The following is a 24,786-nucleotide window of genomic DNA, read 5'->3' as shown; positions in this document are numbered from 1 at the left end:
AAGACTTGGAATACCTTTATGAAGTTAACTACATAACTGGGTTTTTATTATTGGATAATAAACAGTAACATGTGTATTGAAATTAAATATGTATGACAGGCACTATATTAGGGAAATGCGAGGATGCATAAGCCGTGGCTCCTACCCTCAAGAATCTTACAGTTGAGAGCAGTAATTCTCAACTTGACTGTGTAAGAATCACTGGGAAAGTTTTGTAAACTAGTGATGCTCAGATACGACCCCAGAACAATTAAATCAGAATCTTGGTTTAGAAGGGAGTCTAGGCATCAGTATATTTTTCTTCCAGTTTTTTTTTTTTTTTCTTCTTCTTTGCGTTACGCAGACCTCTCACTGCCGCAGCCTCTCCCGCTGCAGAGCACAGGCTCCAGACGCGCAGGCCCAGCGGCCATGGCTCACGGGCCCAGCCTCTCCGCCGCATGTGGGATCCTCCCGGACCGGGGCACGAACCCGCGTCCCTTGCATCGGCAGGCGGACTCCCAACCACTGCACCACCAGGGAAGCCCTCTTCCAGTTTTATTGAGTTATAATTGACATACAGTACTGTATAAGTTTAAGGCGTACAGCATAGTGACTTGACTTAGATACATCATGAAACGATTATTACAAGTTTATTGAATCTTCATCATCATATAGATACAAAATTAAAGAAAAAGAAAAATAATTTTTCCTTGCAATGAGACCTCTTAGAATTTACTCTCTTGATGACTTTCATATATAACATAGAGCAGTGTTAATTACATTTATCATGTGGAACATTACATCCCTATTACTTACCTTGTAACTGGAAACTTGTACCTTTTTTTGACTGCCTTCATCCAATTCCCCTTCCCCTACCCCCCACCTCTGGTAACCACAGATCTGTTCTCTTTTTCTATGAGACTTTTTGTTTTTCTGTTTGTTTTTGAAGTATAATTGACCTATGACACTATGTTAATTCCTGTTACACAATATAGTGATTTGATATTTCTATACATTTCAAAATGATCTCCACAATGTCTAGTTATGGTATGTCACCATACAAAGATATTACACTATTATTGACTATATTCCCCACAATGTACCCTTCATACTTGTGACTCATTTATTTTACAACTGGAAGTTTATACCCCTTAATCTCCCTCACCTATTTCTTTCTTCCTTCCACTCCCCTACCCTCCCTGATTGTTCTCTATGTATCTATAACTGTTTCTCTTTTGTTATGTATGTTCTTTTGTTCTCTTTTTTAGATTCCATATATGAGTGAAATCATACGGTATTTGACCTTCTGTCTCTGACTTATTTCTCTTAGCAGAATACCCTCTAGGTCCATTCATGTTGTTGCAAATGGTACGATTTCATTCTTTTTATGGCTGAGTAATATTTCATATATATACACCACATCTTCTTTATCCATTTATCTATTGATGGGCATTTAGATTGCTTCCATATCTTGGCTATTATAAATAATGCTGCAATGAACATATGGGGTGCACATATCTTTTCTAATTAGTGTTTTGGTTTTCTTGGATAAATACCCAAGAGTGGAATTGCTAGGTCATATGTTTTATTTTTACCTTTTTGGTGAATCTCCATACTGTTTTCCACAGTGGCTATACCAATTTACATTCCTACCAACAGTGCACAAGTGTTCCCTTTTCTCCACATCCTAGCCAACAGTTGTTTTTGGTTGTGTTTAGGTTAATAGCCATTTTGCAGGCACCAGTATTTTTTGAAGATTGCCAGTTGGTGCTAATTCACAGATAAGGTTGAAAGAGAAAGTTATGAAAAAATAAGTAAATTGCAGAGTGATAATTGTTATATAGTAGAGGTACATATCCATTGATATTGAGGCACAGAGGAATAAACACCTAAATGTAAATTTATGGAAGTTTCATGAAGTTGAATATTACCCCTTTGCAAAAGAGTCAGAAATTCAAATATATATTTCATATTAAGGTAAACAAAAATGCGGATGAGTAAGCTTTAAGGCCATGTTAAAGCATAGCCTTTGAGAAATGAGGGAAAATGAATAAATGCAAGAAACAGCTTTTGCTGCCAAGCTCACCTGAAGTTTATAGTCATTTATACTATACAAGAAGATTTTTATCTTTTTATTAAAAATTCTATATGAATTGTTAAATAACAAGGAGAAAATAAAAGTTAAATAGAGTAATATTTGATTCATAATCACCATATACTGTAAGTCATTCAAATTTCTGTTCTGGGAATACGTATTAATTCAATCCTTATAAAGCCATGCAAATGTCAGATATTCCAGTGAGCAGTAATAATTAATTTAATGGTCAAAGTGGATAACCATACCTGCTCTCAATTTTTTCTGGCCAAATTAATTTAGTCTGTGCTCTATGGTATAAAAATATCTCATTGCCAAATGAGAATTTATTCAGATAATCTAGCAGATCCAGTACTACCACCTGAAATATTTGGGTCAGTCTTGAGTAAATTTTACAATCTACTGCAGCACATATGTAGGAAATTTTTGAATAGACTATAATTTCATGATATAGAGTAAATACTGTGACTATGACACGGTGTCCACAAAGACTGAGGCTACTGCTTGTGCACAATACCTTTGTATCCAGACATTTTACTACAGTTCAGTCTTGGACTACTGTAATGTTTCTGTTGCAAGTATAGCTTGCAGAATATATATTTGAAAAAGGATGGCTGAGACACTTGCTAACTAATCATTTCTTTTTAAATTTCTCAGCTTTATCAAAAATCAGTTTGGAACCAGAAATCCATATACCTGGACATCATTGGTCTACTTGCCTAGAATAAAACATCCAAATCAAATGGTCACATGAAGTACGTCCTTGCATCTTTTGCAAAACCACTATTGAGGGAATTTTCCATCATGTTCAGTATCACCCACAGAAAGATCATTCATAAATTACTTTCAGAGTTCAGTTTTGAGAAAAACAAGGTTTCTATTGTCACAGACTAGTGTATACTTAATATCAAGGACAATATTATAAATGTCAAATTAGTCATCCTCTTTCATTACAATACCATAACCATCTATAATACTGTAGGTTTGTGACATTTTGGGTTTTCTTTTCAATTTTTTGAAAATGTTTTTCCTTCCAGAAAGCTTTGAGCTAAATTTAATGTCCAGTTACAGTAACTGTATTAGCCTAACCTCTTGGAATATTCAATTTCCCCAACATCTTGTCATTTCACATTTTCTTTTTCCAGTTTTACCACTGTATTATATGTATATTTTATTTTAAATTACATCAAATAATTTTTCAAGATAGGCAGGGTAGAAATCATGTTAAAAGAAAGTGTTTAGAACAGTTAGGTATTAATAAAAAAGTTAAATAACCATATGCATTATTTGGATTTACTCTGGTTACTTCATATTTTGTCTTTTAAAATACAATATTTAAAAGTAATTTCACTTTCACTGGAGAATGCATTTTACGTGGTAAATTATGTTACTGGTTTTGTTCAAATTATATACTTCCATGGAAAGTATGTCTGTTTGGGACTTGAAGTTGATATCTAGGGTCACAGAGGCTGTCTGTTCTGTCTAAAGACAAAACACCTAAAAGTAAATGCCCAGACTCTTGGGTATTAGGTTTACTTATGTGAACATCTAAGATTATGACAAATGTCAAAGATAAAAATTATAAAATAACAGTAAAATAGCTGCTATTCTATTTTGTTGATAATAATATATTTTACTGTAATATTTGTAAATTAACTTTATAAATGATATTCACTTAATGACACATGCTTTAAGAAGTTAATGAGATAATATGCACATATTTTCAAAACTTAAATATTGTCTAGTTCAATTTCAATAATAATGTTAGAAAACATCTAGTAAACATTTTTCCCACCTGTGAAAACAAAAGTTCTAGCAATACTTGTATTGCTAGAACAAGTTGTAGCATAAACTAGGTTGTAGTTCATGCTTTTTTTAAAAAAAGAAACATCAATTTTCTGTCATATTCTCCTTTCCTAACACATTTTTGTTTTTATCATTTGTGTGTCTGATGAAATTATAGAACGTGGCCCTTTGGCAATAATAGAATGGATGCCAACAGAGTGCTTTAGTGATTAGCTGCATTTTTGAAATAGCTGTTTCTCTTAGGTAAATAAATGAATCTCATGACATAATATAAATATATGAACATGTCTGATGATGTAGGTTTACATCATGTCACACTTTGCATGCCAAAATAATGAAGAGTCGTAATGCAAGCAGGCTAATTTTCATGGATCTAGAGTAAATTCCATCACTGGTTCTTTCCAAAGAAATTTAGATTTATAAAACTGGCAACTTAGAAACAGTTTTTCTCTTGCACCATGATCAACATGTGAGAAAACTTACCAGCTTATGTATTCTTACATGTGATACAGAGAAATATTAGAAATGTCTATTAATTTGTGCCCCAATTCAGAACATAAGGGAACCTTTCTCTAGAACTGTACGGTCCAATATGGTAGCCACTAGCACCACATTTAATTTAATTTAAATTAAATTAAAATTAAATAAAATTGAAAAACTCAGTTTCTCAATTGCACAAGCAGCATTTCAAGTACTAAATAGCCTTTTGTGGCTAGTGGCTACTATACCTGACCACAAAGAACACTTCCATTACCTTCCATCATTACAGACATTTCTGCATTGTACATGGATAACATAGAACATCATCTTACCAACTGCATTCCAATTGGACAGCACTACTCTACATAATTAATAGAAAAATTACAAAAGTGGAAGATATTTCCACCCCCATATTGATTTGGATTTGTTCTAACACCACAAAATATTTTGTCTTATATAATCTAAAGCTTTATCATTGGGGAATGAGACATACTTTATAACCTAAATTTAAAAATTGTTTAAAGATAAAATTAAGAAATCTCTTGCAAAATAGGAAATTGATAAATTGCTCTCTAAAAATTATGACCTTTTTCTTCTTAAAAATTAAATTGATAATTATGTATAAACTTTTGTTTCTATAAAAAGTTTTTACAGATTTTTTTACTGCTTTATGATTTTATATACAAATGTGCCCACAAGATTATATCTCCTAAATTAATTTACAATCTTCAATTTCTCTCTTTATATAATAACGTGAGGTACAGTAAGATAGTTGGAGAAAATAATGTGATAAATTAATATTTACACAATGTTAAGAGAAAACATTTTTATTTCAACCACTGTTGACAGATTTCATAAAATATATTAGTCTATTTTTCTGCCTTAATAAGTCTAGTATTCTGAAAATAATACATCACTTTTGATAACTGAGCCTCTTGCAATGCGTCAGTGTCATTGCTATAAAATGTATTTTGATACATAGCGCTGTTACTATTTACAGATGTAAGGCATAGGGGTGTATAGTTATTGAGCATTTGATCTAATTTCATTTATAATAACTTCCTAAATCATTATCCAGTCAATACTTGAAATTTTCCAGTAATGTAGAATCCTGCAACTAAGTTATATGGGCTTCATTTAATCAACCCATTCATTTGCAAATTCTAGGGGAATGCATGTGAATTCATCATATTTCTTGCCCTCAAGAAACTTAGAGTTTAGTGGAAGGCTTCTGACAAGTGAGTAGGCAATTATAATAAAGTGTGAAAATTACAACCAAATGGTTAATGAGAAGAAAAATAATTTGTAATTATTATAATTATTGACCTTCTATCATGTAATAGGGACTTGGATACACTGGGGCACTTTCCATGAGGAGCTTAACCCACTTTGCCTGTCACCTGAATGGGACTGCCTAAAGCCTCCAGTGAATACTGAATTGCTGAGGAATTTGGGAAAAGACAGGCTAAAGTTCTCATTCCATGAATCCCTTGGGTGAACCCTCCCAGTTTGTGGAGGTAGATACACTACCAAGCTGGGGCAACTTGTGTGAAGATGAATTAAACCCTTCTAATACTGCAGCTGAAACATTTCAGGCAGACACCTTTTCTTTATAATAAGGATGTCAATGGAAAGTGATTCTTTGGAAAGGAGATGTGTTACTGACCTGTACAGCTATTGTGAATACTAGCAATGAACATCTCACAGATAAGAATCCTGTGTCAGATAGTATCTTTACACCTAGAGGGCCTGATTTTGAAGGAGGATCTCCAGAAACTTAAAGGTTGCTGGGCAGGTGAAGCAAAACTGACAAAAAGATTTGATCTAGCTGACCCATTCATCATTCACATAGTGGGACCTAAATACAATGGCCACTATCTCACAGCAGCTGAGAGTTCCCTGTACAGTTGCTACAGAAACATACACCTGTGTCATCAATTCTGCAAAATGAGGTTATTCCATAGAGGATGCAACACATATAGCATTTTTAACTAAGGAAATTGGTAGAGGTTCACCGGCAGACTGTTGAAAAAGTGATATTTGCTGTCTCTGAACTTGAAGAGTCTACTTTCCAAAAGATGCTACTTCTGTATTTCCCAAAGTCATTAAAGGAGGAGAATTGATCTTTGCCATTACTGCAGATATTGGAAATGTAGATGGGGAGCTTGTGGTACCCAGATGGAAGATTAGACTAAATGAAAACCTGGTGCCCAGAAGGACAGGTGGCTTGAAGAAGATTTGAAGAAGGTGAGAGAGTGAACCTTGTGAGAACTAGTGGAACAACAGAGAGGTAGATGGAACAAAGGCCCTAAGGCAGGAGAAGCACACCTCACCAGTTAGAGAGACATGAGGACCACAGATGTCAGAGTAGTAATAAAACCCAGATCATTTTGAGCTGGCAGACTATTGTAAATACATCAGCTTTACCCTGAGTAAGAAGGGAAGACACTTAAGGGCTTTGAGTAGGGGATGTTATGATTAGACCTCCATGTTTACATATTTTATACAGACTAGTTCATGGAGACTAGACTGTAGAGGACCAGAATTAACAGGGAGACTTGTTAAGAGACTGTGGCAGGAATTTTGGCAAGATGTTGCGACTATGTCTAGGGTTGTAGCAGTGAGAAGTGGTCAGAAACTGGATTTATTTTAAATTTTGAGCTAATAGGATTTCCTGAAGGATTGGATATTAAGTGTGAGGAAGATACTTTTCTTTGACCTGGCAGCAGGGAAAATGGAGTTACAAATAAGTGAAATAGGAAAGCTGAGGGTGGAGTGGGCATTGGGAGAGGTCAGAAATTTAGTTTTGGATATGTCAAGTTTGGGATGTCTACTGAACACCCAAGCAGAGATGGATATATGCACCTGGACTTTGGAAAGACACCTGGATGAGAGACATAATGTGATGGTCATCAGCATAGAGATAATATTTAAAGCCATGAAACTTGATGAGATAACCAGAAGAGTGGGTGCAGATAGAGAAGCAAAGTGAAGCAGGCTGAAGACTGAGCTGTGGGAAACTCCAACATTAAGAGATTAGAAGAAGAGGGAACAACAATGCAGACTAAGGAGTGACCAGTAAGTGAGAGGGAAAAACTGAGTGTGGTGTCTTAAAAGCAAGTGAGGAAGGGTATTGATAAAACACACGTGCTCAATTGTGTCAAATGCTGCTTGGGAAATAAGAAAGCTTGGATACTGGTACAGAGGATAAGTAAAAGAATCAAAAGGAATATTTGGACTGCACACTTGGGCAACTGAATGCCTGATGTTTCAATCCGACGAGATAAAGCTTGAACCCGGGGTGCATGTGCAAACCCAGGTCTATTCAGGCTCCCCGGTGCCCCACGTGGGAGGCCAGGTGGGAACCCAGGCCGGGATTGGCAGAGGCGAGGGTGGGCACCACAGCGATAGCAGCAGAAATGGTGGCAGGTGCCATGGTTCCTTGATCAAGGAAGGCTGCCAATGGGGCAGCGCCAAGACCATGAGCCTGTGCCTGCGGCATCTCACAGATATCAGAGATGTGGCCTGAGCACACAGGAGTGCTGGCAAAGTCGGTGCTGGGGCATTAAACATTGTCCGTGCATTACTGGAAAATAAAAGTGTATACTTGGATGCTGCAGTCAAGGATATCAGAGGGATACTAGAATTTTTCAAAGAGTTTGAAAATCCCTGGCTTTAAAACCTGCTGCAACATTTCAAAGCACATATCCACAGACAATAGAAATTAAATTTAAAACAGCTGCATTTACAGAAAAAAACCCACCATTTTCATATGATATTTTGGGTCAATCAGTTATAAATAAAAAAGGCAATTTTAAAAGTAGTTGTTTCCTTGTAATTGAAGCTACAGCTATAAAATATATAAACTGGTGTTTTGAATTTTTAAATGCTCTACAAGTCATGAAGCCACTGTTGTGTCTTGTATAATCACCAATAGTTACAGGAAATGTGAGAAGAAACTTTAAAATGCTCTTGCATAAATTTATAATTATATTTATATATTAAAGTTATAACAGCATACCAAACTGATTAACATGAAGAGTTAACTATCTCTAGAAAAACTGATCCTCAAGAATTATCAGCTCTAGATATACTAAAAATTTTATTTCAAAATAATTTATCAGAAATGTAGCGTTTTCACAGTCTATAAAATATTCTGAAAAGTTCTAGTAACAGCTGCATCAGAAGAAAGATGCTTTTTAAAATTAAAAATTATTTGCTCTCTTGCATTGCCAAGAGTGACTGTTACCTTAAATTATGTTGACTGAAAATGAGTCGTTAAATGTATAAATTCTGATGGCCAAATTATGAATATTCAGAAAAGCCAGAAAAATCTTACCATCAATCAAGATATCACATTAATAAAGTATTATTATTATTGTATTATATATAATTATACCAAAATAATATATTTTTTGCAATTTGTAAGTTTCTTGTTACTCGTGTATTGCATACTGTTATTGTATAAGTACTAAAATATTTTTAAAAGAAAAATCTTTGTGTTTTCGTACCTTTAAATGTACTTTTTTCCTGCTTCTTAAGGTAGTGACCCCATTTTTGTTTGACATAGGACCCCACAAACTAGATAGCCAGCTCTGTTAAGAAGTTGATTTGCTATGATGTGCTATTTCAGATCATCCCTTGATGACAGGAGTGGGGAACCACACCTGTCTCGTTTATATTAGGTAAATGCTGGTTAGTTGCAATCTTACTTTATGATGTTTCTCAGCTAGCTGCCATCCCCAGTTCCTCGGGAGAATCATTAGCGTCATTCTGTACATTAATAAGAATGTGCTCCTTCTGCAGTATTAACATAGAGTCGCCCATACGAGAGGCAAATTTACAGCAATTAGTACCTTCATTCCTTGTGACTGTTGCTTTAGGACTTGCTCATAAACTGTATTTAAAACCAATCTTTAACTTCTCTGTCCCTGGTTTGTTACTAAATAAGGTGTACCTGTCCTTTCCCCACACCACCAAGTCTCTGAAAGGCTGATGGTCCATCCTTTCATCATGCCCCCAAGGGTCCTCAAAGATGTTTGCAAGCACATTCTATTCTAAATGTTAAAATGCAACATCCCAAATGGATAAAGAACAAAGTCTTATGTTTGGAATAACACACACACACACACAGACACACAGACACACAGACACACAGACACACAGACACACAGACAGACACACACACACACACACACACCAGACCAAATAAAAGGTTGGTAGCCATAAAATAACCCAGAGGAAACCTATGTGCAAGCTCTGATATGGAGAGTGAGTAGAGAGAAAGATCTGGAAATATGTGTTTCTGAAAAGTGGCAAGAAATTCAGCAACTGGCAATTAAACAAGATTTTCTTTTCATAAACAATGCTGGAATTTAAATTATTTTCAGGTAGCTGTCATACCGATGCCAGGAATTTCTAAGGAAATTTAGAGAAGCTGAGTTGGAAGAAAGAAGAGATGATGGAGACCTGTTTAATCAGGTAAAACAAACAAAAATTAAAGAAATATTTAGTAGAACTGAGTATCAAATTTAAATCTACAGTTCCTTCCCCTCTGTGTAAAGATGTCTTTAATATGGTAATAGATGTCAGAGGGTGGGGAGAGAGGCAGCAATCACATTCACTGTGAGATAAGAGGACTCCATCTTTCCTGCATATGAAGCTTTAGACCTGCATTTTATTTCAAGTTTGGTGAACAGCAATCACTTCCCATCTGTGATTAGTCTCTGTTTTTTCACTGAAGAGAGGGTTGAGACAGAGTTTTAAAGGTTATTCTACACCAGACAAAAGGAGTACATGAAAAATAAGAGGCTTTTCAAATGATCTAAAGTGCACTTGAATCTGCCACTTTGATATCATTAGCAAATTGTGATTGATTAAGTATGACACTTAAATCTCTTACAAGCTTTTTGGAATAAAAGAGGGTATAGCAAGTGTGGATATTCCCAGTATGTGGCATTATTTTCTAAATGTAGAGTGATATTTTTTCAGGTTGCATAATCCTACCTTTTACTCCTGAAATTATAAAGTTAGAGAGAATCCTGAGAGTAGTTGCTCCTGAGTCAGGGTTCAAGCAGATGACTGTGTTGCCATTTCAGACTGAGGGTTCATAGTAACAGTCTTGGGTTGATGCTACAGTTCCACTCCCTCGATAAAGCAAAATATGAGTCAAACATGATTTATTTGATTGTTCTTATGAGTCACTTTTTTAGAAAAGTGTTTACTTGTCATGAGTTTGGTCCATCTCAACTAAACAGTTTGAGGGGATTTGTTTCCAAGGCAAGAAGATGCTGTTTTCTTTAATACTGATTTTTAAAAAGACAGCAAAAGGGCTTCCCTGGTGGCGCAGTGGTTGAGAGTCCGCCTGCCGATGCAGCGGACGCAGGTTCGTGCCCCGGTCCGGGAAGATCCCACATGCCGCGGAGCGGCTGGGCCCGTGAGCCATGGCCGCTGAGCCTGCGCGTCCGGAGCCTGTGCTCCGCAACGGGAGAGGCCACAACAGTAAGAGGCCCGCGTACCGCAAAAAAAAAAAAAAAAAAAAAGACAGCAAAAAATTCACTAAAGATCACCAAAATTCTCTTAAATGTAATGATAATTATATACCTATGAAATCAAGGTGGCTTGATATACAAGGTAGCCTTTAATCCATGCCTTTTTTCTGATGGTTCGAGGATGAGAGGAGTACTAGGGAAAACAAAATAAAGGACAGCATATTACAGACTGCCATAAGAATATGGAATTCACAGATCCCTTTTTAAATATGTGAAAGTGGAAGCAGTAGGTTGTACAATTAAACAATATGAAAGGAAGAGTCAGAAACTGAAATCCAGCTGTAGTTCTGCCAATTGCTGGTTATTTCACATCAGCCTCTCATTCCACTTCTCAGAGACTGAATTTGCTGCTCTGTACTACCTTCCTGGAGTAGATTAGAGGACCCAGAATAAGAGTTTTCACTATTCGACTTGCAGTGACCCATTCAAAGCTATTACTAGAATTGTTAAAAAATATTCTAGTTGATTCTCTGTGCAGGCGTTTGGTAAGATCTCACTTCTCCATGACTTTTGAAGTCAGATGTGACCACATGATTGGCTCTAGCCAGTGAAATATGAGTGGCAGTGACATTGGTCATTTCTTGGGAAAACCAAGAACCAGTACATGATTTCTGTCTGACATGATGACCGTGGAAGGTCATGTCAAGACAGAGTATTTGTAGTCTGGGTACCTGTGTAAATAGGAATGATACAGATTCCCCACTGATCCACAATAGACCTGTAGCATAAATCAACATTCAATATAGAAGCCACTGAAATGTTAGAATAATTTGTTATCGCAACAAATTTAATCCTGATTGGTGCAACATGTTTTATCCTGCAAATAATTTCTCACATGAAAGAATATAGTCATGTATTCACCTTATAATTACAACATAAAAAGAACTTTAAAAATATTTAAAAATAAAATTTTAATTAAAAAATCAATATTTAACCTTAACACAGTAAACTAGCTAACTCCTCTTTGACTTATTTTTTATCCATGTGCTGCTAAGTTTCTGGACTTTTTAGTGTCTTTTACCTCCTTTGTGGTGACTACAGACACATCAAGTCTTTCTACTTGGGTTTCAGTGTGATTGTAATTCACCTTCCTGATAGTTACACAATAATCTCAAAAACTCCCAATCTCCACATCCCACTCCTTATTCTTGGAAGCCTTATATTAATGTCTCCTTTCTGAAATTCTACTCAGCTTATTTTCAAAAACATTCACAACTCTATGCAGTTTAGTAAGGGCATAGGACTTTGTTTTACTTTGAGTGCCTAAGAAGGTTAGATTTCTCATCCAACCATTCACAGACATCCCCTCTCCCACCTTTCCTATGATTTCTCCCATGCTATCGTTCCTCTCTGGTGAGTTCCGAGTTTTCCTTCCCATTACATTTCCACCCTGCTGAAAGCCCACTATCCCTATCTGTGGAGTGAAAAGTGGCAGGATTTCAAACAGACTCTGCAAAGCAAATTTGATACCTATTTTGTCATTTATTTATTCAAGACATTGTCATCAAATGCCTACTAAATACTTGGCACTCTCACAGATACTGCAGATATAATGAGTGGGATGTGATTCTGGTCCTTAAATCTCAATGCTGAGACAGTTTGATGAGAGGTTTAGTTGCTATGAGAGCACATAAGAGAGTCTCCATACTCAGCTTTGCCTGGGGGCTTCCTGGTTGTGATGTCTAATCTGAGAACGCATCAAAGTTTTTGAAGGGATAAAGGAGAGAATGGAGGGCAGTAGGAAGGGGTCTGGGCAGAGGAAACATATAACAAAGCTCCTAATTGAAATATCATTGTTTTATCCAAGAATATATGTGATTTAGTGTGTCTGAGAAAAAATTCTTGTCAAAGGGCAAATAAATGGACTAGCAGGATTGTGAGAATCAGATCTAAAAGTAGACAACACGGGTCTAATACTAAAAAATAATTATGTTATGTTCCAGAATGTGTATTTCCCCTTAGGACATTTCCCAGCCAATGGAAGAATTTTTATATGGCAAGGATCAGATCTGTGTTTTTGCCAGTTGACTTTGGCGACAGTATGGAGACTTTCCTAGATGCTGGAACATCAGTCAAGAGTTTATTGTATAAAAATAGAAGAGAGATGATGGCAGTCTAAATTAGGTAGTGATAAGATGGAGGCAAAGAAGTGGATGACTTGTGAAAGATTAGGGGGTAGGAAAAAGATTTCATAATTGCCGTGAAGGGAGGAGGGGGGTGAGGGAAACGGTACGGACAATATTGAGTTAGAAGGTGGGGCATCTGGGCAGACAGCAATTCTCTGGGACATGTATAAGAAGAGTCAGGAGGCAAGGGAACCGAATTGTGTACAGTGTTCTCTGTTTTAGGAAAAAATGGGTGTAGCAGAACTATGAAATGGTCCTCCAAGTGAAATGCCCTATGCTCAACAGTATAAACTGGATTGAAATGCTCAAAAGATTGGTCAATTACACCTTCTCCATTTTACCTCCTAAATATCCTTTCCAGAATACTTGACATTCTTCTTACTTTTTTAAGTATTCTCAAACACAGCATTATAATGTTTTGATAACGTGAAATACCTCTCTTAAACTGCATTTGTTCAAGTTGTAACACTTTTAAACTTATAACATTTTCTAAGTCACCTTCAAATGCAGTTTGTCTTCCATATCCACAGATGTGGAACCCATTGTACTATACCATTTTATATAAGAGACTTGAGATTCCTCAGATTTTGGTATCCTAGGAGGTCCTAGAACCAATCTCCCATAGATGTCAAGCAAAGACTATACTACTATCCACATGATTTTGATTGAGGAAGGTGTTTTAATTTACATTTACAGATGAGAAAATTGATGGTGAATTGTTAGGTGACCTGTTATATTTTATCATGATTAAGCAGAGGAGTCCTGCCTCAAATCCACATCCTCTAGTTTCGAATCACTTACAGAAAGATATTGCAGGTTCCAGACCACAATAAAGGGAATATCACAATAAAGTGATATTCATATGAATTTTTGGCTTCCCAGTGCATATAAAAGTTATGCTTATACCATATTGTAGCCTATTACGTATGCAAAAGCATTGTGTCTAAAAAAACAATGTACATACCTATTAAAAACTAATGCTGTTGAAAAAATGGTGCCAATATATATACTTGCTTAACACAGAGTTCCCACAGACTTTCAGTTTGAAAAATATGCCTGTTCCTTTTATATATATTTTATTGTTTATTTATATACATTTTTTAACCTTAAAAACTGTAATCATAGAGTGTGTAATTTTTAGTGTCTTCCTTCTTTTGCTTGATATTATGTCTGTTTTTGTGACAGTAATTTTAAAAAACTTTTTTGGCTCTATGATATTTTAGTATATAAATACACTGTAGGTTACTTGCATACTTGTAAGTTGATGGGCATTTGGATTGTTTCCTCTTTTTATGTGTAATGAACAAAGCTGCTATGAATATTCTTCTGTGTATAGTTTGGTGTAAGTACGTGCACATTGCTGAGTTACAGGATTATGTGTATGCTCACTTTAATAGGTACTCTGAAATATTTTTACAAAGTGAAAGAACTAATTTGTAGTTATAATTTGTAGTTTGGTAAAGTAGTATTCAAGTCTTTTGACAAATTTTCTATTGGGCTGTCTGTCCTTTTAATGCTAATTTGTAAGAGTCCTTTATATACTCTTGGAAAGAGTCCACTGCTGTATACATGCATTGCAAAGTTCCTCTCCCACTCTTATGAGTTGTCTTTTACACTCTTAATGTTGTCTTATAATGAACAGAAGTTTTACATTTTAATATGATCCAAATTGCAAATCTTTTCCTTTATGGTTAGTGTTTTTTTGTTCTGCTTAACAAATCTTTCCCTGCCTCAAGTTCATGAAGGCCTTCTCTTATGTTATCTTTAGTGAATTACCTTTCAATTTTAGATTTGATCCACCTGAAGTTGGTCTTTGACTATGCTGTGAAGTATAGGACAAATTTCTTTTCTTTTTTTTTCTACTTGAATATACAATTGACCCAACACTATTGATTGAAGATTTTCTCTCCCTAGATTGCAATACTACCTTCATCATATAACAATTGACTGTATGTATGTGACCCCTCTATTTTGTTTATTTTGTATATTTTATAACATATTTGTTTCAGTTTCTCTAGATTTATTGTAACTTCATATGTGATTCATACATATTGTCTAATTTTATTTTTTCTTCAATGTTGCCTATTCTATTCTTGGTCTACTGAATTTTTGAATCAGTTTAAAATAATCATTTGAAGCTGTGCAACAATTTCAACAATTACACAATCAAAAAATTTTATTATTTAGTTTATTTTGACCATGCTTTTAAAGATTTAAAACTAACACAAATAGTACATTACTATTATCTTGACACTGGTCAAAATATCCAGTTTCCAATTCTTTTTTTTCCTTATGTATAAAATATGTGGGCTCTTTTTTACTTATAGTATTAAATTGCCTGTGACACTGAAATATTGTTTTCAATTAGTGTTTTGCATACTTAGCATCAGACCTATTCTTATCTCTCCAACCTCTCATTCCTTATTTCCTTTATTTGTATCATTCACATATATCCTGTTGGAATATGTTTTTTATCAACTTTCTGGAAAAAAAACAGTCTTTTAAAGGTTAAAATACACTGTGACACATCCCATCTAGACAAGATTAAGTAAACTCATCTTTCCCTCCTCTCCACTAAGTATCACTATAAACCCTGGAAATAGTGCAACAGGCAACCAAAGGAGGACTGAAAGGTGGAAAGAAGAAAAACTGACTAGAGACTCTAGGACTAAAGGAATAACATAGTGGCAGGGCATCTTATAACCCACCATTCAAAGAATAAGATGACCACATCACCTCATTTCCTAGCCACCAGCCTAACAAACAACAGAAGGTGGCCTAGGTAGGTTGATTTCTTCTCTGAATTGTCCTGTCAACCATTCAAGTAGCACAAGCAAGGTAGACTGATCAGGAACCCTGATGACAATGCTCTCCTTCTCCCCTGGACCTAAAACTCCCCTTCCCTACTGAAAAACACCATGACCATGTGGCTGGGTGGCACCAGCAAGATGTACCTTCCACAAGAAGTGGCTTGCTATGGGAAATATTTTTGTCTCTGCAGATTATAGAATCACTTCCCCCACCAAGAGACACATGGCAGCCAAAACTTGGGAACTTCTTCAACCCCCTTAGGCTGCATGAGGAGGGACCAGTGGGAGGTCTCAGTCACAACAGATAAACCAGCTTGACCAAAATATCACCTGTAAATTAAATTTCCCTTTGAACTATAGTTCACAAACGTACAGCAGAATCTGTGTGCTAAATCTAAAAAGATGACTGCCTGGTAAAATAGAATATTTAAACAAGACCCATAGTATCTTAAAGTGATAGCTAAAATGTCCAAGACACATACAAAAATCACTTATCTATGGAATCTAAAAAATACCACAAACTAGTGAATAAAACAAAAAGGAGCAGATTCACAGATATAGAGAACAAACTAGTCATTACCAGAGAAGAGAGGGAAGGCAAGAGGGACAACATAGGGGTAGGGGAGTAAGAGGTACAAACTATTAGGTATAAAATAAGCTACAAGGATACATTGTATAACACAGGGAATATAGCCAATATTTTATAATAACTGTAAATGGAGTATAACCTTTAAAAATTGTGAATCACTATATTGTACACCTGTAACTTATATAATATTGTACAGAAACTATACTTCAACTAAAAATAAATAAATAAAATGAATTAACACATAAAAAACAATCTGTTAAAAAATCACACATTATACCAGGAACCAGGAAAATCACAACTTAAATGAGGAAAGAAAATGAACTGATGCCAAAAAACCAAGGTGAACAAAATGTTGGAATTATCTGACAAAGATTTTAAAGCAGCTATTATAAAAATGTGTCAACAAGCAGTGTCAGACTCTCTTAAAACAAAGGAAAAAATTAAAAATCTCAGGAAAGAAATAGTTATAAAAAATAATCAAATAAAAATTAAATAACTTAAACATACAGTAACCTAAATAAACATTTTACTTAATGTGTCTAACAGTCGAATGAAAATATCATAAAATAGTTTCAGAGACTTGTGGCACAATAACATAAGGTCCAACATTTGTATCATCAGAGACCCAGAATGAGAGGAGAGAGAGTGGGGCTGACGAAGTAGTTGAAGAAATAATGCTGAAAATGACCCAGATTTGGTGAGAGACATAAATCTACAGATTCAAGAGGCTAAGAAAATTCCAAATAGGATAAATCTAAAGATATCTACAGCAAGTCCACCATGATTAAACTTCTGAAAATTAAAGACAAAAAATTTTTTAAGTAGCCTGAGAGAAAAACCACATTACCTGTGAGGAAATGCCATTTCAAAATTATAGCAGATTTCTCACTTGAAAACTTAAAGGTCAAGACAAGGTAGCACATTACTGTATTCAAATACTGAAAGAAAAGTACTTGTCAACTAAAAATTCTGTACCTAGAGAAACTATCCTTTAGGATGGGGAAAGAAAGACAGTCTCAGACAAAGCAAACTAAAAGAATTTGTAATTAGAAGACCTACCCTTAAAAATGGCTGAAAGAATTTCTTCAAACATAAAGGAAATGATAAAAGAATTTTGCAGTATCAGGAAGAACGAAGAACAAAAAAGAGTCAAAATACAGTTACATACCATAGGCTATTCTTCTTCCTATGGTTTTATATCAATACATCATGTTTGATGACTGAATAAAAATTCTAATACCATCTGATACTAAAGATGATCACATTTAAAAGTGGGGAAAGTAAAGAGACATAAATGAAAGTAAGATTTCAACAATTCACTGAAAGCAGTAAAATGTTGATACCAATAGACTGTGGTTAAGTCCCATATGTATATTGTAATACTTAGAGCACCCACTAAGAAAACTACTTAAAGAGGTATACTAAATAAATAAATCTAAATGGAATCCTAAAAAAATACTCAATATCCCACAGGGAGGCAAGAAAAACAAAACCAAGAAACAAGGAAACAAACAGAAAACATATAATAAAATGGTAGACTTAAGCTCTAACATATCAGTAATAACCTTAAAAGCAAATAGTCTAAGCACACTATTTAAAAGACAGAAATCAGTGAGTCAATAAGAAAATATGACCAAATTATACACTGCTTAAAAGAAACTCATCTCAAATTTGGAAACATATGTAGGTTGAAAATAAAAGGATGAGGAAAGGTATAACAATGCAAAAAAATTAAAAAAAAAAAAAAAGCAGGAGTAACTGTATTACTATCACATAAAGTAGACTTCAGAGCAAAGAAAATCACTGGAGACAAAGAGGGGCATTATAAAGTGATAAACGGATCAAGCTACCAGGAAAACATAATGATTTAAACGTGTGTGCAAGGGAGTCTCAATATACATAAACCAAAATCTGATAGACATGAAAAGAGAAATAGACAAATTCTCAATTGTAGTTGGAGACTTAAAAATTCTTCTCTCAGCAACTGATATGAACTGCTACACAGAAAATCAGCATCGGGGCTTCCCTGGTGGCGCAGTGGTTGGGAGTCCGCCTGCCGATGCAGGGACGCAGGTTTGTGCCCCGGTCCGGGAGGATCCCACATGCCGCGGAGCAGCTGGGCCCGTGAGCCATGGCCACTGGGCCTGCGCGTCCGGAGCCTGTGCTCCACAATGGGAGAGGCCACAGCAGTGAGAGGCCCGCATACCACAAAAAAAAAAAAAAAAAAAAATCAGCATGGATATAAAGGATCTAAACAATACAACCAACCAACAGGATCTAACTGACATCTATCTATCTCACTTTACCCAACAACAATAAAATATACAGTTTTTCAAGTATCCATATCCTAGGCTATACAGCAAGCCTCAACACACTTAAAAGAATGAAACTAATATAAAATATGCTCTCTGAATATAATGGAATCATACACATACAAAAATACAATTAAAAAAAGACAAGAAGAAAATCTCTAGACATAGCATAACAGCCAAAACTGGAGAAGGGGGAACAAAAAAACCAAACAGATGAACTTCAACAGTTGAATGGCTAAACAAACTGTAGTCCATCCATATCATGGAATACTACTCAACAGTGAAAAGAAACGAACTACTGATACACACAACAGCTTGGATGACTCTCCAGTGAATTCTGAGTGAAAAAAAAATCCAATACCAACGTTTACATCCTATATGATTCCATTAATATAATATTTTTGAAATGACAAAATTTTAGAAATGGAGGGCAGATAAGTGGTTGTCAGGGGTTAGGAATGGGGTGAGAGTGGGAGAAAGAAGTATTTTTATAGAAGGGCAATGCGAGGGATGACTGTTGTGATGGAACTCTTCAGTACGTTGACCTTGCTGGTGGATACATGAACTTATAAATGTGACAAAGATGTGTAGAACTAAATATCCCCCCCACACACACACAAATAGGTACAAGTAAAACTGAGACTATCTGAAAATGATCAGCGCATTGTATCAATGTAAATATTCTGCATGTGATATTGTTTTGTAGTTATACAAGTTGTTCCCATTGAAGAAAACTGGGTATATGGTACATGGAATCTCACCACATTATTTCTCAAACTGCATGTGAATTTACGATTATCTGAAAATTAAATGTTTAAATAATACATTTTGTACTTTAATGTATTAAACATCAAGAATACATCCACTTTTGAACATAGTTTAATTTACACATTAAAAAATTTAAAGTATACTTTTTAATGGGATTAAACACAAAAATCTTAAAAGAATCCACTAATGTGGAAGTTGAAAAATGAAAATGCTAATGGACCTTTCATTTTCCATACAGTATGATTTCCTCTTGATATTTTTTGACCACATAAAGTATATTCATTTAACATGGCAGAAGTAAGTCTTCAGCTTCTTAAAAAAAACCCAAAAAACAAAAAAAAACCATCACTCCATTTACTATAATGTAACTTTTAAATGTAATTACTATAAGAAATTTTGCCTTCTTGTTTATTCAATTCCCATGGACAAGAGACAATTTTTTAAACTATTGTAATGAGAATAATAATATTGCCTGTGTTTATGTTTTTGAATTTTAAGGCACTGATTTGAGATGACTACTCCATTTCAAAATTAAACTATCACTGCTTATGACTTAGTAATAGGCACCTCACCACAAATTTTAACTGTATGTAACTTTGGCATATATAAAACTAACAAATAGACACACATTCATTTAGTTAAGTATATTTAAGGTTAGCTATCTCTCCTTTCTCAAATTTATAAACAGAGTAGGTTTGTCAGTTTGGGGAAACTAGCACAGGAGTGTGGTATTGTAGCAATATTGAAATTTTGTTTTAAAATTCTTTGCTAGTAGAATGAAGGTGGAAGAATTGGCAACCTCAACTCTTGTAGTATGTTATCACCATACTGTCAGAAAGAGTGCACTTAGCCAACTCTGACAAAACTGGGTGTGTTATATATTGAGCAGGAACCATGGGTTCCTTATGCCAACAATTAATTTCAACTCTTACCTTATTACCACATTTCTTGGACACTACAGGATAATTTCTTCTAAGCTTTTTGCTGCTCATGTGTGAAATCTTAAATAATCTAGCCAAATGTAATGAAAGTTCAGGGCTGTTCCGTGACATTGGTTTACTGAACGCTGATCTGTGAAAGTCTGAATGCGCAAATCTCTATCAATGTGGTCAATGAAACTTCACCATCACCTTGACAAAGCATTTTTTTCCCCCACTGTGTAGATTCTTTTTAAGAGTTTCACTAAAACATGCCATGTCACAGAAAAATTTCTTTCTCTCGAATATCCTATGTGAATTCGAAGTACACATGAGCTATTCTACATGAAATGCATAAGCATTATGCAGTAGAAAAGAAGCATTATATCTGAATTATGGAAGTTGTGTTTCTTTTAATGAAATTCATCCAAATAACAAGTAAATTTAGGGATAGTAGAAGAAAATTCTAAGGTGTATTGACAACACAAGTTTTTACAAGAGCCTAATCTAAATAGAAAACCACATTGAACTTTCTAGAGAGGGCAGAAAGGTCAACCATCTTATAGTAAGCAGACAGCACAGTACAAGAGGAGCATATGTTAAAAACATACTTTATTTACCTTTCATTAGAATGTCTTCCTCTGAGAAGGTTAAATACTTCAGGATAGGGATAGGATTTTTCTCATGTTAACTAATCCCGGCAAAAGTGAATAGAGATTTGCTTTCTTCAGCATTTATTGATATTAATTGCTTTATTGAACTAGCTGTGGGAACAGGGATTTCCTAATGCCAGCATAAAGGATCATTATTTATAAGCTAACTGATCGCACAAATTCTATACTTAGCTCAACATTTCTGTTGGAAATACTGCAAGAATCTTTTTAAAAAAAATGTTGTCATATTTCAGCCTTCATACGGTATGCTAAATTACATAAGCTAAATGATAAAACATTTTCCAGGAAAGGGGAATTTTAGAGTCTCACATACCAGGCTTCAAATCAAGCTCTGAAAAGCAGCTTATTATTGTGTTTTTCTTCCATTTATTTTTAATTCTTCCCCTTTGGCTCTGTCTTACAGGTGTCCCTAGTTATAACCATCAGTAAAAACAAAACACATGTGTAGGCTATAAATCTGTATTTGTGTTAATTCATAGGAGAAAAATATCTTCAGTTCTTCCTTCCAATCTCCTTTCCTCTCACCGCTTATAAGCTCTGTATAGGGCTCTGTGCTTATCATTACAGAAACCAAATTCTGTCCCACGTGCTAAGTTAACAGGAAAGTTCCGGCATGTCATTTCTCATTGCAAGTAAAGAAGTCAAGGTGGAAATCCCCAAATTAATTTAGAACATGAAAGGATTTAGAAAGGGAATCAATATTTGGTAAAAGGAGAGAGCTGCCAACTTAGCCTTTTGTAGTAACTACACAAGGTTCAGTCAATCAGATCCGTATCACATTGGGAAAAGTTAAAAAGTTTGAACATCCTTGAATATGAAATAGTTAATAAGTTTTCCAGGCACCAGAATGGAAACTCTTATAGTTTTGTTCAGATATTCATTCTATAAAGGTGCCAGAGGCAATGCTAAAGCCAAGGTAGAATCGGTTATTTGCTTGTAAAGTATGATTTGAGTGCTTAATAGATAAGCTGTTTTAAATCACATCACTTTGAAATGTGACATGCAGCTTGTCAGCTTGGAATGTTTTCTTCCTCCTTCTTCATTTTCATTTTGATAAAATAATAACTGGTTCTCTAACATAGTTCTTTGGTCTTGAGATAACCACACCAACAGCTAGAAACAAGCATCAGGGCTGTTGGATGTTATATTTTGATAAATCACTGTTTTGTGTTTGTATTTTATTTTTCAAATCGCTTCTTTACCCCGTAATAGATGAACACATTCTTTTGTGAGGGAAAAAAAGTATTTTTATGAATACAAGAATGTATCTAAGTAGTCATCTAAAAATTGGAGACATAAATTTATAGAGTGTTTGCAGGGTATCTTAGATTTGATTATGAAGTTATTCCATGAGTAGGTTTTGCCAAGATTATCGTAGAATCAATGAACTGGACTTATTAGGTCATCATCTCTTACTAACAGTATAGAGTTCTCAAAAGCTTTATTAGGTGCAATTGTAAGTGGCTCAGACAAGAGGTTTCAATCATTTCTTTTAGATATGATTCCACAGTTTCAGAAATTTTTATTGGCAAGAAATGATTTCTGATGCCTAGTCAATGTGTAATTTTTCTCTTAGAACACTTGCAATCATTCCTGTCCTCCACCTCCTACCAACCACATGTTATTGGGGTTTTGGGGGGTTTGTTTTGTTCAGTTTTCACACTCTTTTCACCCCGTAAATTTTGCCCACATGATCAAATACCCACACGAGAAAATAAAAATCAAAATTGGACAAGTTCGTCTGAAGAGGGATTAGAATGAGTTGAAGTAAACCATGGAAAGAGAATATTTAGTTTGGCTTAAATCACTGCTGTAATCACTTAAACATGAACAATAATCCATTTGGAAAATATCAGAAACTGCTTTATATCACAGACATATCATTAGGCCCCCATAACATTCCAGGAACCTGCCCTTTTCAACCCCAACATATCCCCAAAGAGATTATTTCTATAACAATAGAAATAGAGATTTCGAACATTATTTTATTTTCTAATTCACAAAGATAAGATGGCACGGGAAGTGTATTGTCCTGAGCTCCTTCTCTCTCTGGGATGGAGGCTTTAAGAAACTATTGCAAGCCAATAGGGAGGTTTTCCACAGCATGTAGGAAAAAGCTCCTTGTGAGCCAGGAGTCCCACAGCGGGCCTTTTTTCAGCCTATAAACAATACAGCTAGGAGTTTCAGTGGGTTAAGCATCAGGCTGGAAATTTGTAATAACATGAGGTCTGATTCCAGATCTATAATTTACTGGCCTGTTGAGTGACAATGGGCACATAACTTCACTGACGTGTATTTCTAAAGTTTAGTCTTGAAATTTGTATTAGTTACACATCTGTTCATAGTAGAATATATCAACCCCCCAAAATAAAGAAAATCTAAAAAAAAAACCTAATTTAAAACCAAAAGGCTAAGTAGATGCTCTGTAAACAAAAAATGCACACTGTAATTAAGTGGAATGAGCCACACATGACACTTCTAAAAAAAAAGGGTTGGTGGACACTTGAGCTACAAAATATTAAAATGTATTATTCAGCTTTCATACTTAAAAGTGTGGATTGCTGTAAAACTAATAAACAGACAAAAATATCAGATTTGTAACTTAGAAAAAAATTTTTTAAAAAAAGAAGTTGGAGTATTATTGAACTGACATCATGATTCAATAGTTTCTAGCAAGAATTCTTACAAAATGATGCTGAAACATCAGTTAAATGTTTCTAGATAAGAAACATTTGTCTTTATCCAATGTTAAAATAATTTCCCTGTTGCTTAAAATGTTAATTTAAAATAATAAATAGAAGTATTTTAGATGAATATGAAATCAGTGATATGTAGAATCTTTCTAAATTTCTAAACAATGGAGGAATTCACAAATGAGAAGCTAAGAAACTTTATAACATTAAATGGAATTTCTAAATATAATATATTAAAGTTTTATATAGTAATATATTAAAGTTCTAAAGTAAACAAAAACTAAGGAAAATTTTACAAATTATATAATAGACCTGTGGTGTGAACTCTAATTTTATAAAAAGCTTGTTGAGTCCAATAAGAAAGACCACTCTCCACTAAAATATTGAACAAAATAAATGAGATTCACAAAATAAGAGAGTTAACCAATGATATTATTTCAAAAATTATTCTCGTCAGCAATCCAATACTCTTAAATCAAATACATTTTTTAAACAAAAATGTATTTTTCTGGGAAAGACCTCTCCTAAACTACTGATAGGCATATAAATTTTCATAAACTTTATGGAAAGGTAGAAATCATTGGAAAAATTGATTTAAAATGTAAAAATTGTTACGCCTAAATTTGTATATCACATTAATTCTACTTCCAGAAATTTATCTTAAAATATTGTCAGAAATGCAAACAAAGATTCACCATGAACATGTTTATTGCAGCATTATTTATAGTAGTTAAACCACTGGGAAAATTGAACGCTCATTTATAAATGTTGTGACTGGTTGTAGTCAGGCTCATGCATAGGGCTCTGTAATAGAATACTATGAACTCAACTAAAAATATGTTAAAATGGAAAAAAAGTTATGGAAAAACAGTTAAATTAGAATATAGCCTAATACAATTTTACGTACACAATAATGTGCTTTGGGTTTAAACAGTTACATAGATATATAAAATTAAAAAAAAAAACTTGAAAAAAATATATCAAAC

General features: G+C 34.6%; 1 long non-coding RNA gene across 1 annotated transcript in view; it reads left to right on the top strand.

The window, feature by feature from the left end:
- Positions 1-24,786, top strand: part of LOC137225880 (uncharacterized) — a 216,332-nt gene that overhangs the window by 97,185 nt on the left and 94,361 nt on the right. Inside the window, exon 3 of the long non-coding RNA XR_010944068.1 lies at positions 9,751-9,841. This is a non-coding gene — a long non-coding RNA (uncharacterized lncRNA). The remainder of the gene's footprint in view (positions 1-9,750; positions 9,842-24,786) is intronic.

Source organism: Pseudorca crassidens, chromosome 6 (genome assembly GCF_039906515.1).
Source record: "Pseudorca crassidens isolate mPseCra1 chromosome 6, mPseCra1.hap1, whole genome shotgun sequence".
Taxonomy (NCBI): domain Eukaryota; kingdom Metazoa; phylum Chordata; class Mammalia; order Artiodactyla; family Delphinidae; genus Pseudorca; species Pseudorca crassidens.
Note: the sequence above shows the minus strand (reverse complement) of the source record. Positions and strands in the feature narration are given on the sequence as shown.